Here is a 14774-nt window from a genome sequence, read left to right on the forward strand (position 1 = left end):
AAATTGTTTTCTGAGTGACTTGGTAAATTCATAATTATGCATTTAGTTGTCAAAGATCCATTGCTTCTATCGTTTTCTTTAAAAATACCAGGTACATTCAGTACACTCGTCTTTTTTTACGTTGGTGGAACGCTAATGAGAAAACGAAAAACTTTAATAGACACTGGACTTCATCTAATCGGTGGCATATTTCTTATGAAATCGATTCATTGAGGAACGACGTAATTCAGCCACGAAAAAAAATGAATATTCTGTTTTTATAATGCGATTCTGATAGAATGTGGTAGAATGTGGGAATTCCCCATCAAAATCTGTAAGAATATGATTTATTTTTTTCGGCCACAACCGTGAGTTTTGATTCTGAGCTTTTCAATTACATATATACTGCCTAAAACACTTTCCGGCTCTGATCCACTTTTAGAACTTTATTATACGAGTACCATCAGATGATGTTCCATGTTTCACGTCCCCGCCCTTTCTGTCACTTTTCTGTGGAGCAACGTGCTGATCCGAAATAAATATCTTTTACTTACTAAGAAATTCAACAAAAGGAAATAAATAGCTATGTACATTTTCCCCTTTGTGATTAAGTTGTAAACAAACATAAGTTTTCTTTATAGAATCACGAGAATTCCGTTCACGTACTAGATGATCAATAAGACATCTGGGAAAATATATGAAACATAATCGAGAACGCTGTTTGTCTTCGGTTCTCGAACAATCGGAGAAAGAACATAGCGTGACTGTTTTCAATCAGTAATTCGAAATGAAAAACGTACCATTAGTCTATTATCAATAAATGTTCCGTTAGTGCTGAACTAGGATATTTTGGTTGTTTCTCTGAACTTACAAACTTCTTTCTGGCGACTATCCGCGTTTCCTTTTCTTTCAAATTTCTATTTGTTGTTCGTTCAGCGCTGTGTGAAATGATTAAGATCAAATAATTGACAACTTATGTACGTATAAATTGTATTTTTTTTTCAGCAACCAATTTGATTTTTCGAAGCTTCAATTCCTTTATTATTGTTTTTTTTTCTGAGGGACTCACTCCATTGAAAATCCTTGAATTTTGGATGTACAGTTGTACACCCCTGTAAAAACATTTTCAAAGTGGAAAGTGGCAAAATTGTGACTTACGAAACCATAATTTGAAAAAATTCATTGCCAAACAAAAATTTGAAACGATGCAGGAAGATGTTGAAAAGATTAGTTTTCACAAAAAAAAAATCATTTGATAAAAGCAAGATAGCGAAAGCGATATAGGTATGTAATATTTGAAATTCAGTCATCATTCACCTTTTAGAATTAAAACCTAATATCTGAATAATATTTATTGTCATTTATTAAAGAAGGGGGAGTCGAAGATAAAATGTCATCATTTTTGTTGTTACATGCAATCATCATTTATCCTTGTTATTACATTCTTGGTGAATGTTTGTCGCCAAGTTTGCATACATCGCGAATGGTGCGGTTTCGAGACACATTCCATCTAACCGTAAGTCATTCATTGAAAGGGAGGTGAAATACTCGATACACCGCGCAACGATTGTTAATATTATGAGTATTCCGTTTTCTCATACCAAACAATTATGTATGGAGTGGTTGCGAAATACGACCCCTTCGACATTTTTCCATTTGCAGATTGGTTAAATTATGCTCGCGTCGAAATTACATTTGTATACCCGAAAGGAAGTTGGATTACCAGAGTATATTTCACTATTGTTGGTTTTTGTTCTGCAGTTGAATTCGGTCTATGTAGGTGAGTCGGAAAATGATTTTGAATTTAAAAATGTGCTTGGTTGTTTCAAGTCTTGTACGTATTAGAAATTGGGCTATATTTGGCTTAGGTATATATGTAGTTAGTGTCTTATTAGTTCGCTTGAAACTCAAGTTTTGTATGTTTTTCTTTGTCCATCCGTAGGTTCCTGAAAACCAGTTCAGCATCTCGAATACATACATACATCCTATGAATTAAAAGTTTTAACTGAATAAAATCTAATACAGAAGATTAAAACAAAACGTATCTTTGACGAAAATGAGTTGACACTGTTGACAAGAATCATAGTAGATGCGGATAGATTTTCGTCGCATTGTTTTTCAACACCATTTTCTCCCTTTTTTCGAACGAAATTTCTAATTCCGAGTACCGGATATCCTATAAAAGAAAGGGTGGAAGAGACAGTTAACTCACTTCTGCACAAAGGCTTCTATCTACACAATCCAATAATCCAGTTTGTTTATAGCTAATACTGAAAAGATCTTTTCAGTCTTTTAATACATTGTCGCAATATCACCTCGGTAAAAACCACCAACTTTTAACTCTGTTAAAACAATTTTTCTTTTTCTCTTTCAAAGAACCAGCATAACTTTCATCTTATACTGCACGAACGTATCTGTGGTTCTTGGTGTTTTTATTTTTTTTATTCAACTACATCAAGAGAGAAAAACTCACATGTGGCGAAAAAAGGAATCAGCTATTTTAAGAATTCTTCGGATATCTCGATACGTGTCAACCGTTCTAATGCAGTGCGATGAAAAATTCTTCAATGAAACGTGATAGGATAAAACGAATAGTTTCTCAGATAGCAGATACTGTCATACTAAAACGTTAGTATAAAAAATATGTTAGGCGGGTTTTCGATATCTGGTACCGGTATTGGGGACGAGATCCGAATTTGAAAATTTTTTAGTCATATCCGTTACATATTGTATGCATTTAAACCTCATAATTTGAATCTTCGCCCCTTCAGAGTTTATTCCCACAAAACCTTCACTCGATGCATGAAATAAAATCCATCCAATAATTGTATGTATTCATCACAGACGTAAGCTAATGCTCCAACACGCGAGTATATCAGTGGCATCGTGTTATAGTGAATTCAAAGTGTTGACTGGATGTACATATATTTTTGTGAGCTTCTGAATTTTTTGAAGAAAAGTCGAAACGTACTCGTATGTGCTATGTACAGTGAATTGTGTTTCTAAATCAAGAGCTAATCTAGTTGCAACTCGCGCTAACAAAAAAAAAAGCTACGCAGAGTAATCATGGTGCAATTTGTTCAGTTAATTACAGTACAATGGTGAAAGTTCAATGTATGATTAGGCATGTCTATTATTTGAATTTTATTAAATATCATCGCAGTTTAAAATTTTTACTTAGTTGAAACCAGCCTTTGAATTATATGGTTAGACAAAACAAGGCGAAACTTGAAATACTAGCTCTTCAAGTCGTAAAAGTTCTCAACTTCAATATTTTTGTACACAGTAAGCAAATTTTCGCGTACCTAACTTTTCAGCTGGTGATGATTTATAAAACTCGTAAATAACATTTATGTCTTAATTAATAAAGCCTATACATGAAATGCAAACATTTTCTCCTGAAAGTTTTTATCATCATAAGTAGCAGGTTTTTTACCCCTAGATATTTTAATTGTAGGTAATTTAAAGCGTCGTTGGAAGTTCGTAGAAAAAATACTCTGAAAATTTCCAGTGATATTTCATAGCATCTTTGAGAATTTATTTCTCGACAATCGAGCCCACATTAATCAGAAGTTCATGTAGGAGCCTACTCTTGACCTTTTTGTGTAGAGCATGAAAGTTATGGGAAAAAGTTTTTTCAAATTTTCACCACTCCTCCATCCACTATTCATAAGCATCGAAAAAGATATTATGGTGTTGTGACATATTATGATGCAGCTGTATAACGTAGTATTTCCACACTTGAATAATTCGGCTCTGAGAAATTTTCGTAGTAAGTTCAAGGGTTCTCAAAAAATATCTATCTTCTCTTCAATACAGTTGTACAATTCAAAAGAATCGTTATCGCGAAAAAATGAATGTAAGTCAGAGGATTTCAACCGAATTCAGTCAGTGAGAAAAATGCTTGGCTGCGGTGCTCCATGAACCTGAGAGATCTGACCGCGAGATCTCCGGATTTCTGACGAAAAAATTTCAAATGTTTGAAAAATAAACAATGGAGATTGTTACAGTTACAAAATTTGTGCACAGCAGTGTTACACGGCTTTCCATAATTTCACACTAGCAGCAGCTGATGGAAAATTGCACTTTCGCGGTATTCCTAAGAGATGGAGATTGGACCCGAAAAGTCGTGTTAATTGTGCAATGCTAAAGAAGAGGACAGTAGCAAAACAGTAACGACAAGTAGGTGGCTGGGGAAGTAAGAAATGGCGGCGGAAAATAGTAAAAGAAAAGCTTATATAGTTACTTCTCGTGTACCTGAGAAGTTTTCTTCACAATCTAGATAAATTGTCTGAATCCGAATATCTTTTGGCTGTGTTTTTCTTCGTCTTTATGTTATCTTATTTATCTTTTCGTTGCGGCTAAGATCGCTTTTATTTTCCGCGCGGAAGCGATACTTTTCCACTTTTGGAGGTATTTTTATCTTCTCTTATTTTTCTTACTTAAGTACGCAGCGCCCGTCGAAGCGTCCCCGTCCACAAATGCAATTTAAAAGCATTTTTGCCGCGCGCTCGACTTCTCTCTTCATTCTCTATATTTTCTTTCCGTTCCCTTCTGACCTCGATGAGAAATTGCCGATTTAGAAAATAAAAAACTTTCTTGCCCCCTCTTCGCACTTCTTTTAAAACATCCGCTTCAGGTACTCGTTTATTATTGGACTTCTTAGTACTACTTCTTTTTTTCTTTTTCTTATTCGAAAGACACGTATAAATGCGTATCGCTCAATCTAAATCGAGTTAGCCCGTTTTCTTCTTGTTGCCGTTTTTTTGCGATGCTATTTCTCTCTCTTTTTTCTAGTCGTATTTTTTTTCTTCTTCACTTCTGCAGTGGTGTATCTTTCCCAAATGTAACATTTTCTTTCGAACAAGTAAATTATCCGAGGTACGATATTTGTTGCGTGCTTAGGCGAGTCGTGAGTCGTCGCACCAATGTAATAACAACAAATGTTAGAGGATGTATCCTTTATGTGTAGTAATTATTAACGAGATTCTGAAGAAAATGCTGGCGCCGCGCGCCGTCAAAAACGTTGTGATTTTTTGAAAATTGAAAAATTTTGAAATGGTGGGTTGAGTTGATTTTTCCTTCAACTACTAGTTATTAGGCTTACTTTATTAGAATAAATTTATGAAAAAATGTCATTTAGTCGAGCTATGCTATCATTGCTAGGTGAATTTACGTTTTCTTCTTCCAATACTGACGTAAATCTCGCGAAATTATTCTCATCGAATGATCGAATGATTTGATGTCATGCGCGTACGCCCTGCCCTGATTTTATTTTCCGACATTTCCACGCTCTGACCATTCTATAATCTTATTTTTCATGAAATAATAAACGATTTACAAAGTGCGCGAGACACTATTCTCTTTGCGTCTGGCTTTAAACGAACATTCGAAATCAGTTGAAAAACATGTTAATGACGAAAACCCTCAGAACCAATATACTTACAAGAAAGAGTTATTCAACGCCCTCCCCCCCCCCCCTCTCGCTCTTACATCATGCAACCTGAACCATAGCTTCTCCTGATTTTCTATCGTAGAAATAATACCTGCACCTTGTGGGAGTTATTTTAGTTGCGGTAGCGTTGAAATGGGAAAATCTGATAAAACTTCAGCCAGCCAAAGTGAAGAATATCTTTTTCACTATTTTCTTTTAGGGGATTTCGTTTTTCGCCAACACTTTGGTGCAAAACGTAAATCAAAATGAACGCAAAAATAAATAAAAAAGAGGAGAAAAAACTTAGAATAGTAAACGTTTATTAATAATAAGGAAGATAAAACGTTTGGTAAAACGGCAAAATGTCTGGATCTCGCCTGAAGTAAAGATAAATTGGAAAAAATCAAATAAGAAGCCATATATGAGGATAAAGGTTGGTACATTTTTCAAGATTAAATTCTTTCGCGTTCGGACAATACGGAAAAAGACAGCGTACCAGTTCCCTTTTTCCACATCATTCAATCATTCTTTCAAAAGTAAACTGACCGCAACCCCTGAATAGGCAATCATTATCCCCAACTTTTTTTCCTTTTCTCGACCAAGTAGCTTTAGAAGAGACGGTTTTCGTGATACGGTCTTGTACGTATGTACGAAGATACGATTTTTTTTTCGCATAATATTAGGTACCTACTCTGGACATTTTTAGACACGTCTGTAAAAAGAACATGTCCGATTACGAGAGATGAAATTTATTGAAATCGTATTTATTGCGAGATAGGAAGGTAGCTTGACATTTTCTCAACGTTGACTCGAGAGTAAAATCGTCTATTTCGTACTACTAGATACGATAGCGGTCTGCTTTTTCTACATCGTTTGTTGGTCAGCCCTAAACATTATTAGGTTAATGATGGAAAGGCGGAAAGGATACGACCGGAAGGGGCATTGTCCTGTCATCAATCGACTGCCACTTTAATCCTTTGGGGATGTTGGAATCGCCGCGAGCCGTTGTTCTGTTGGTTGGCGTGTCTCTGTGTTGTTGTTTGCGCAAAACATCGGTTACCGCCGACCTTTATCTAATAAATGGTTAATATCCTTAATAGCATTACCTTACACCCCTGTTGCAACGAATCCTTTTGGCGCTTTTACGCTTTATTTTAAGGTTTACAATTAAATTGTTTGTTAGCCGATTTGATAATATTTAAAGACCCACGATTCGGCAGGATCACGTTCGGAAGCGTGCTGTTTTTACTTTTTGGTCATAGTGGTTGGGACTTTTTTCATTTTACTTTGTCGTGTTTTTTATTTTCATGTTCCTAATATTGCGGTTCGTGAGCCTCCTTTTTTGAATTTGTTTTTCGTTTTAATTGTATCTTCTTGCGCGCCTTTTTAATGAGGAGATTCTCGACGTGTTTATTCTGTTTGAATGGAATGCCAGAGATGTGGAGAGAAGTGTGACCAGCGCTGTACGGTACGTTAACCCGTCGGAGGCTCTCTGGCGGGTTTCCATGTTCGGGAATTGAGTTGCTTTGAAGAGTGTAGTTGGGTTACCTTGACCAATAATTAGTCAGTTCATAAACAAGTTGAAATTTCGAGGAAGATTCAAGTTGGAAAATGAAAGCATTGAAGAAGCTCAAATCCAGAATCCTTCATTTCCGACAAAACAAATGAACACGAGTTGGATTTTTTTTTTCAACTGATTCAATAACAAATGCGAAGAACTTTGGTCAAGGAGCACTTTTTTAAAACATTTTGAAAAGATGAATAAGAAAACATAATCATAATTTATAACGATACTTACTTACTAAAAAAGATCATTTGGCGATTCCGAAATTGAGTAAAATAAAAGCTTCGTTAAAGAAATCCCTTTGTCCAAAAGATGAAGAAAGCAAAAATTGGGGTCGCAAAGAAAAGATTTTTTATCACGTTATGAATTCTTGTCGAAAATCGCGAATCGAAATATTACACAAAATTTTGCGAAATTGAAAGCTTTGTACATACGCAGTGGAAGTAACTAATTGTTGAATTAAAAGCGTTTTTCCATTTTGAACAAAAAAAAATATCTATTATACCACTGAATCAGATGTCGGAATTTGAAGATGAGCAATGCATAGTAAGAAATAGTGAACAAAAATACAAATTCTTCTGCGAGTTCGGTCTGTTATTCCGTTTATGCTATGGATTTGTATTTCTGTTCAGGTACTACATATTTCTCTCTGTACCTACTCATCTTCATACGTGATATACCGACTTTTGATTCAGTGGTAACATTTTTATTTCAGTGTAACCTCTTCTATTTCGAAAAATCGAAGTTGTTATGAAATGGTTTACCTATAGGTAGTAATTCGAACCGAATTTTCAAGTCGAATCACTTGTACCCAGACGAAAGACAACAGCGAGACAAAATAAACTACCGACGACTATTTCGTTCGGTGGCTGTGAAATGCGTGGCATAATTATTCAATCGTGCGTAAGAGTTTTCAAAAGAACAAATTCATTCGTAATGGCTATATGGTTGTAATTTCTTAATGGCGGTGATGAGATAGGGTTGAAATAATTCAGTAATGCTTCTTGCTTTTAAATTAAAACGTATATATCAGGTTTAGAAAACGGTATGCGTAGAGAAATGCCGCAAATGAGAGACCACTGGTCATCACAAAAGGTTTAAAGGGTGAACGTTATTCTCGCATTCCGATGCAAATTGCGTTTCCTTTTGGTACAGTGTGAATCAGAAAGCAGCAGATGTACGGTGTTCGAAAAGTCGGCCGTAGTTTTGCTACTATATGGACACTTTTTCGTTTCGAAAAGAAGTGTCACTCCGAAGTTTAGAAAATTGAAAGCTTGAACTTGAAGGTAGGATGAAAACGGTAGGAACTAGGAAGCTGAGCGATATCTCGAGCGAATGCAGCAGCGCTTTCCTGCGATTCAGACTGCAACTTCTGTGTTCATTCGTAACTCGCTTTTCGCGTTATATGGGCAAATTTCCCCTCCCTCTTTCGAAATTCTTCGCGAGAATTTAAAAATAACACGAATGAAAATTGAAGGGATTCGACGCCGTTATATGTAGGTAGAGGTACTACTTGTAGGAGTACGAACCGACATCTTCATTTTCTTTTCTTTCTTATCAAATTAAGCCGTCAGAATGATCATTCAAAGCGATTCAATAACATGTAAGGTGAGGAGGAAGGTACTTTTAAATGGGTTACATTTGTCAGAAAAATCAAAAAATAAGGGTGCATTCGTATATTATCCGTCATTTTTGCCTACAGCGTCTTCGATGAAATAACAATGAAATATAACACCATCAGGTTGTATGTACAAAATGTTTTGCATGTTCCTAATTTAAAGAGAGGGATAACTTACACGTGCGAATCGACGTTCGAAAATGGCTGGCGCGGCGTATTCAGGTGTAACGTTCAAAAAAGAAAATCGTTTTTGCTGTAGAAAAGTAGGTTGATATAGTAGTGTATTAAGATCAAATTTGATTTCCACTTTGATTTCGATGAAACTTGTGTCTAAAACGTGCCCCATTTTCATCCCCACTTTTTCTAAATCAGATTCTCTTCTGTTGTGTTCTGTTTCTGTAGGGTTTATTGTGCTATTTGAAAGTTGTTGGTTCATCTCACTTCTTGTAAACTATCCCTTCATTCGATGTAGAAAACTTACTGCAACGCAAACCCCAAGAAAGTGGTGGTTTACACGCGATTAAGGACTCATGTCTCATATTCGAAAATCACACTGTCGTTCAAACTTCACGTTTATCCTAAATCGCTCGCTGTTTAGTGTCGATTCGAGAATAAGATATACAAGTACCTTATTTTCTCTCCCCTGTGTACGATTGTTGAATTCATAATTTGATTATGTGTAAAGAAATACAAATTTCTTGTTTCAGAAAAGACTCGATTCTTAAAATCAGAAGTGTGACATGACGGAAAGATTTTCTATTGAAGCATCACGTGCTGGTAGAATAACTTGTAAAAAAATAATAATAATAATAATAACAAAAAATAACTATTTCTGCGTGGCTTGTCTTGCTTTTCCCTACACCCTTCATTTAATGATATTTAATATCAAACAGCTAGGATACAACCAGATGGGAAACATTCATTAAATGAGGCTGATTTTTGTAGCCCACTAGTCCTGTGTATCCAAATACATAAAGAGGTGAGAAAACCGTGCAAAATGTGATATCTACGACAATTCCCTCGGAAGACGAGAAAAAAAACTCTGAAGGCAATGAAAAAGATCTAAAGGGGATATTGCTTAATTTAAATGAATTTTCTTCGTTATTATACCTTTTAATACGTTCTAATTATAAGTTATTGTCGGTCTTTCGCGTGTTTTTTCGTTTTTATTTTTCTCTAATTACGGCAATAATTTAGAAACTCTCTGTCTCCTCGACTACGTGAAAAAAAAAATTCAAATTCCCCAAGCACCACGCGAAATATTTTTTCATCGCAGATTTGATCGCAGGCACATGTACTTTTTTTCGACAAATTAACGTTTTATAAATGCCTACTAAGAAATCATCGTCGGACGTTATGTTTTAAAAAAATGAAGGTACCAATACGTCGTATAACAGCTTAATACGCAAGAGTACTCGTAGCTTCGCAAAACTTTGTAATCCCCTCGGCAGTTCATCCAAAGACATAGCAGTTTTCGCGACAAACATGTACTACGTACGCCACGCTCAAGAAACAGTGGTCTAAAGAAATTTTAGGCTGCAAATTTCAATATTCAACTGGCTGTACGAGTTAATTAAGTACATATATGCAAAATCAGAATTTTTCGTTTAGTACTTTATAAATACCTGAGTTGTATAAATGAGTAGGTACTTGTATGTGCGATGATGAGAAATTGATGGATTAACTCGTGATGAACATTGCTAGTGAATTTGATGAGCAATTTTAGGAATAATTTGAGTGGATGAGGGCAAGAATACGCACTTGTGTGTTTGAAACACACCTGAGAAAAGGCAAGTGTGAGTTGGGAAATGAAAAAACATGTTAGCGAAAGGTCCTGACCATAATCCTAACCTTGTCCACATTTTGACATGAGAACAAAAATTTTCGGTTCAAATTTTAGGAATTTTGTTTCACTGGGTATACATATAGGATTCGCTTTCCTATTGAGCTGATTCTGATTACCTTTTTAGTGTGATTTCTAGTAAGTACTACCTATAACTTTCTGTCGTGGTGACATGATATCATCTGAAGCAATAGATTTTGGTTTTTACTTTTTGGAGCAGCAATCAGATTTTTCACCATCTATGGTTGGATTGCCCGGCTTTTTCGTGCTCAGTCTTGTCAGGACATTTAAATGACACGAACCTCTTTGCCAACCCTGTTAATCATTAACTCTTACCAGATTCGTTACAAAAACACCTCATCTAGCTAGATTTGTTTCAGGTATTGAAAGTCTGAATCGAAAAAGAAGCGAATGGAAATTGAAATCATAAAACTGTATCATATTTGGGTGCATTTATTATTTCGAATATGCATACTTTCGAACAAAGATATAACGAGTGTAAATTTTGTAAATGACAGTTGAACAAAACAAAATACTTTTTATAATGGTTCGATTACCATGAACGGGAACAGAATATCTAATTTTAATATACATTTTTCTCTCTCGACGTTTTTCCGCAGCTAAATCGTACGTAATCGTTCAATTTCCCAAACCGCGATTATTTCACCCCAACCTAAATTCGAATACAGTCGAAGAAACATATTACCGCTGATTGCTAGTTATATTTCCTTTTTTTTCTGTTTTTTATTTTCGATAATGGCGCTCCATTTTAAATTAACTTTTTCCCAAACCAGCTCCCTTTTTTTTCTTACGTATTATTTTTCCTCGAAAAAATCCAAGCTAAGAAACAAGTTTTTCTTCAATTTTTACATAATACATTATTTAAAGAAATCGTTCGACAATTTCATTTTCAGACCCGTAGCAAAATAATTGCATTTGATTTCGGTTAAAAATTGCATTTTACCATTTTATTTTGAATAACGATTTTCTTTTATCGTTTTATCGTGCGGTATTTCATTTTGGGAACTATTTTCTAAACGGATTTGTGTTTGTTTATTCCTTTATTTTTCTTCACTTGTTCTTTTAGAATTATAATTAAATGATGAAACATCGATAAGAAATCCCCGATGCTTTTTTTTTTCTCGCCATATTACAAACGTAAAATGGCTAATTTTCGATTCTCGTCTCTTTTTCCCCTTACATTGTCTCTTTATACTTGTTTTATAAAGGGGCGACAGAGAAAGAGAGAAAAAGAGAAAAAAAATCAAAAAAACAATTAAGTAGGAAAAGAAATAATCTCTAATACTGTTTTCGAGTCTTTGATTTCTTTGTATTTCGGATGTCTTTTTTGTCAAGTTTTTTTTCTTTCGTTTTCTCTGTTTCGAGTGTTTTTCTTCTTAATTGTATTCAACGACAAGAACGTTGACAACGGTGATATTTTCGCGAACAATTTCAAGTGGAAAATCGTACTCAAATTACGTTAGATATACATCAGGTTGAAATTATAATTATTGTCATCCGTAACAAGATCTCCAGGCAACTTTATCATCGCTATCGATTACGTCATAGAATAATAGCGACTGAAAAAAAACTCATAGACGTTAAATTAATTTTTCTAAACCACTGAATGCGTAACCTTTCCATATACACGCGATAACGATGGCGAAATTTCTATCATTTCGGAAGTTCGTGCACCCGCTAAGTTGATAATAAATTATAAGACCAAGCACTACAGAATGAAAAGAACCCGGAGGAAAAAAAAGCTTACGGAATATTGTTTACACGTACCTAAGACACAAAGCACGCAAAGTGGTAACATTGACGACAATTACAACGTTGTTTCATACTACACATAATAAAGGTACCTACCTCGGGTCTTTCAAAAAGGACACCCGAAACTAAAGACCTGTCGCTCCCCTTATTCGTTAATACTTACCAGCGTTTCATACGTTTTAGAAATAAATTACGGCTATTTATTAAATAATATTAGCCGCCGCTAGTAATTTGTTGTAAGCTGTCCTTGTTCCATTAAATTATAATAATAACGAAAATTCAGAACGCGAAAATGTCACGGTTTTAAAATATACTAATATTCAACTCGGGTTCCTATGGTTTTTCACTCTCAAGTACCTACCTGCGCGACTACCCTGTACCTGCCGCTTTTTCACGTGTCAACGAACCTGTTATTTACCTCCTGTAATAAATGCCTCATTGTGCGTCTAATTAATCAAATATCTAATTGTTCCCCTTTGAAACTTATGAAACTCGAAGCTCAATACGTTTGTAAATCGCGGTCAACGAGTAATTATCGTTTTGAAAAACATTGTCACCTAGCAAGTAACGTGTATGTACCTATAATTAGGTAGATATCATGTTCATTTTTTGCCATGTGATATGTTAGGTAGTACATAAACTGGTGCAATAAGATTAAAAAGTTGAGTAAAAAGTACTGAAAAAACGAGGTGAAGTAGCCTACTGGTTATATTTTAGTTTTATTTACCATTTTTTTTGGGACCCAATGCTAAAAAATGTAGTAAAATCAATTTTTCCTCGTAGGTACCTAGACCTACCAGATTTTTTAGTGATACATAATTACTCGTACAAATAAAGTTGAGTTGGAACAAAAACTACTTTTAGGTTTTTTATTGAACGGTTGAAAATTTGAAAATCATTTCAACTTTATGTAAATTCGTGTTTTAAAATTCCCTCTCCCCTCCTCACTAATTGAGAGATATCATACTAATTTCTGAAACTGTTGGAGAATAGTCTCTAGGTATTGTAAATCTCAAAAAATGAAAAAATTTAGAAAATTTTTTGGTTTTCTCATTAATTTTTGAAAATCTACAATAGTGAGTAAAAATTGGTACCATTGTGTTCCAAAATATTCCCTTAGCCTCCCTGAGAAGAAAATCTTTTTTAAAGCAAGAATTTAGCTAGAAATAAGCGATTTGTAAATTTTTAACTGCACAGGAGAAAAACCTTGAAAATAGTTTTGAATTTTGATGGCAATTAAGATCGATGCAGAATCTCAAATGTACTAGCTTCTGAAACGGTGCCATTTTTTCCAAACCGGTTCAGTAGAGGATAGAACAAGAAAAAAACCACGATTTTTCTCAAAAATATTCCCTTATGGAGGACCCATATCTCCTCTGCGGGGGCAACTTAGGAGCTCAAATTTTTTATGAATACCTAACCCTCAACTCAAAATGATATTCTTCAACGATTTTTTTTTCACGACCCACCATAACGAATGACGTTTTTCTCTGACTCACTCATGTTTGTTAGTTGGCAGTAACTTTTTTATTAGAATAATGTGCCTTTCTCTTGTTAACGCGATCATTATAGTTAATTATTCAGGATTTTGTCCTGATTTTGAATTTTAATAATTTGAGCGCAATGTGCGTGAGTTGGAGAACCTTTTTTGGACGTTTCAAGGAATGATTTTCTAAGATGCTCGTCTTTTGTAGATTTGAATCTTAACATGGTGATAACATTCTGCAATCTACTTTTCTAGCACCTAGAGCTCCTAGTAGTAAACCATCCAATAAATTTTGAAGGCAGCATGCGTATACTTTCAATCCTTTCTTTCGCCCTTCGTGCCCACGTGTGTACAAACTACGTATTTCGTGTACCTTACCTACCTACCTGCCTATATATTTTGGGGAGTGAAAATAATGCATAAACTCGTAAGGTTATGTTGTACAGTTTGAGTATAGTATGTATGCGTACGTATATAGATATACCTATAATACTTCTCGCTCAACTTTGTACAACAATAACATTGGCCGTCGTAATAATCGTGTGACCCTCGCCTGCGAACCCGTGTTTACATTATTAAAGCAGCGTAATCTTCGCCTATAAATCATTTTACGGAAAAGCGTTATAGAATTTGGGCATATGCTGGCTCCCGTTTAATTCAACAGTCCTTAATACACCTACTTTATCATCGACTACGTATATACCCTTTGCTTCTTCTCTTTCTTTAACCATACCTTGCTCTCGTCGTTTTACAAAATGCGACCGAGCAAAGATTTATACTCGTTTCGTCGTTATTATTTATTCTCATACACCTTTTGTTGGTTATTTAAAAAATTCGAAAATTCCGCAAATTTCGCAGCGCACGAAAGGTGAATTTTTGAGTAATTTATCACCCAATTTAGATACGAATCAAACGATCACGTTGAATTAACGTGCATGAATTTTTGAAGAAAACAATGATTTATTGTGGTTTGATAAATTGTCATATTGCTTATTATCGCGTCAGTGTTCGATATTTTTGATGCTAATTTTGGGAGATGGTCCAAAAAGTACGTACTAAAACTTTGTCCTGTATGAG

The 14774-nt window shown here is 35.0% G+C and overlaps 1 protein-coding gene across 2 annotated transcripts in view; it reads left to right on the forward strand.

Moving 5' to 3' along the window:
* The window catches only part of mbo (Nuclear pore complex protein Nup88), a 56543-nt gene that overhangs the window by 12730 nt on the left and 29039 nt on the right, over positions 1 to 14774 (forward strand). The window lies entirely within an intron of this gene.

The sequence above is a fragment of the Planococcus citri genome, chromosome 1 (genome assembly GCF_950023065.1).
Source record: "Planococcus citri chromosome 1, ihPlaCitr1.1, whole genome shotgun sequence".
Lineage (NCBI taxonomy): Eukaryota > Metazoa > Arthropoda > Insecta > Hemiptera > Pseudococcidae > Planococcus > Planococcus citri.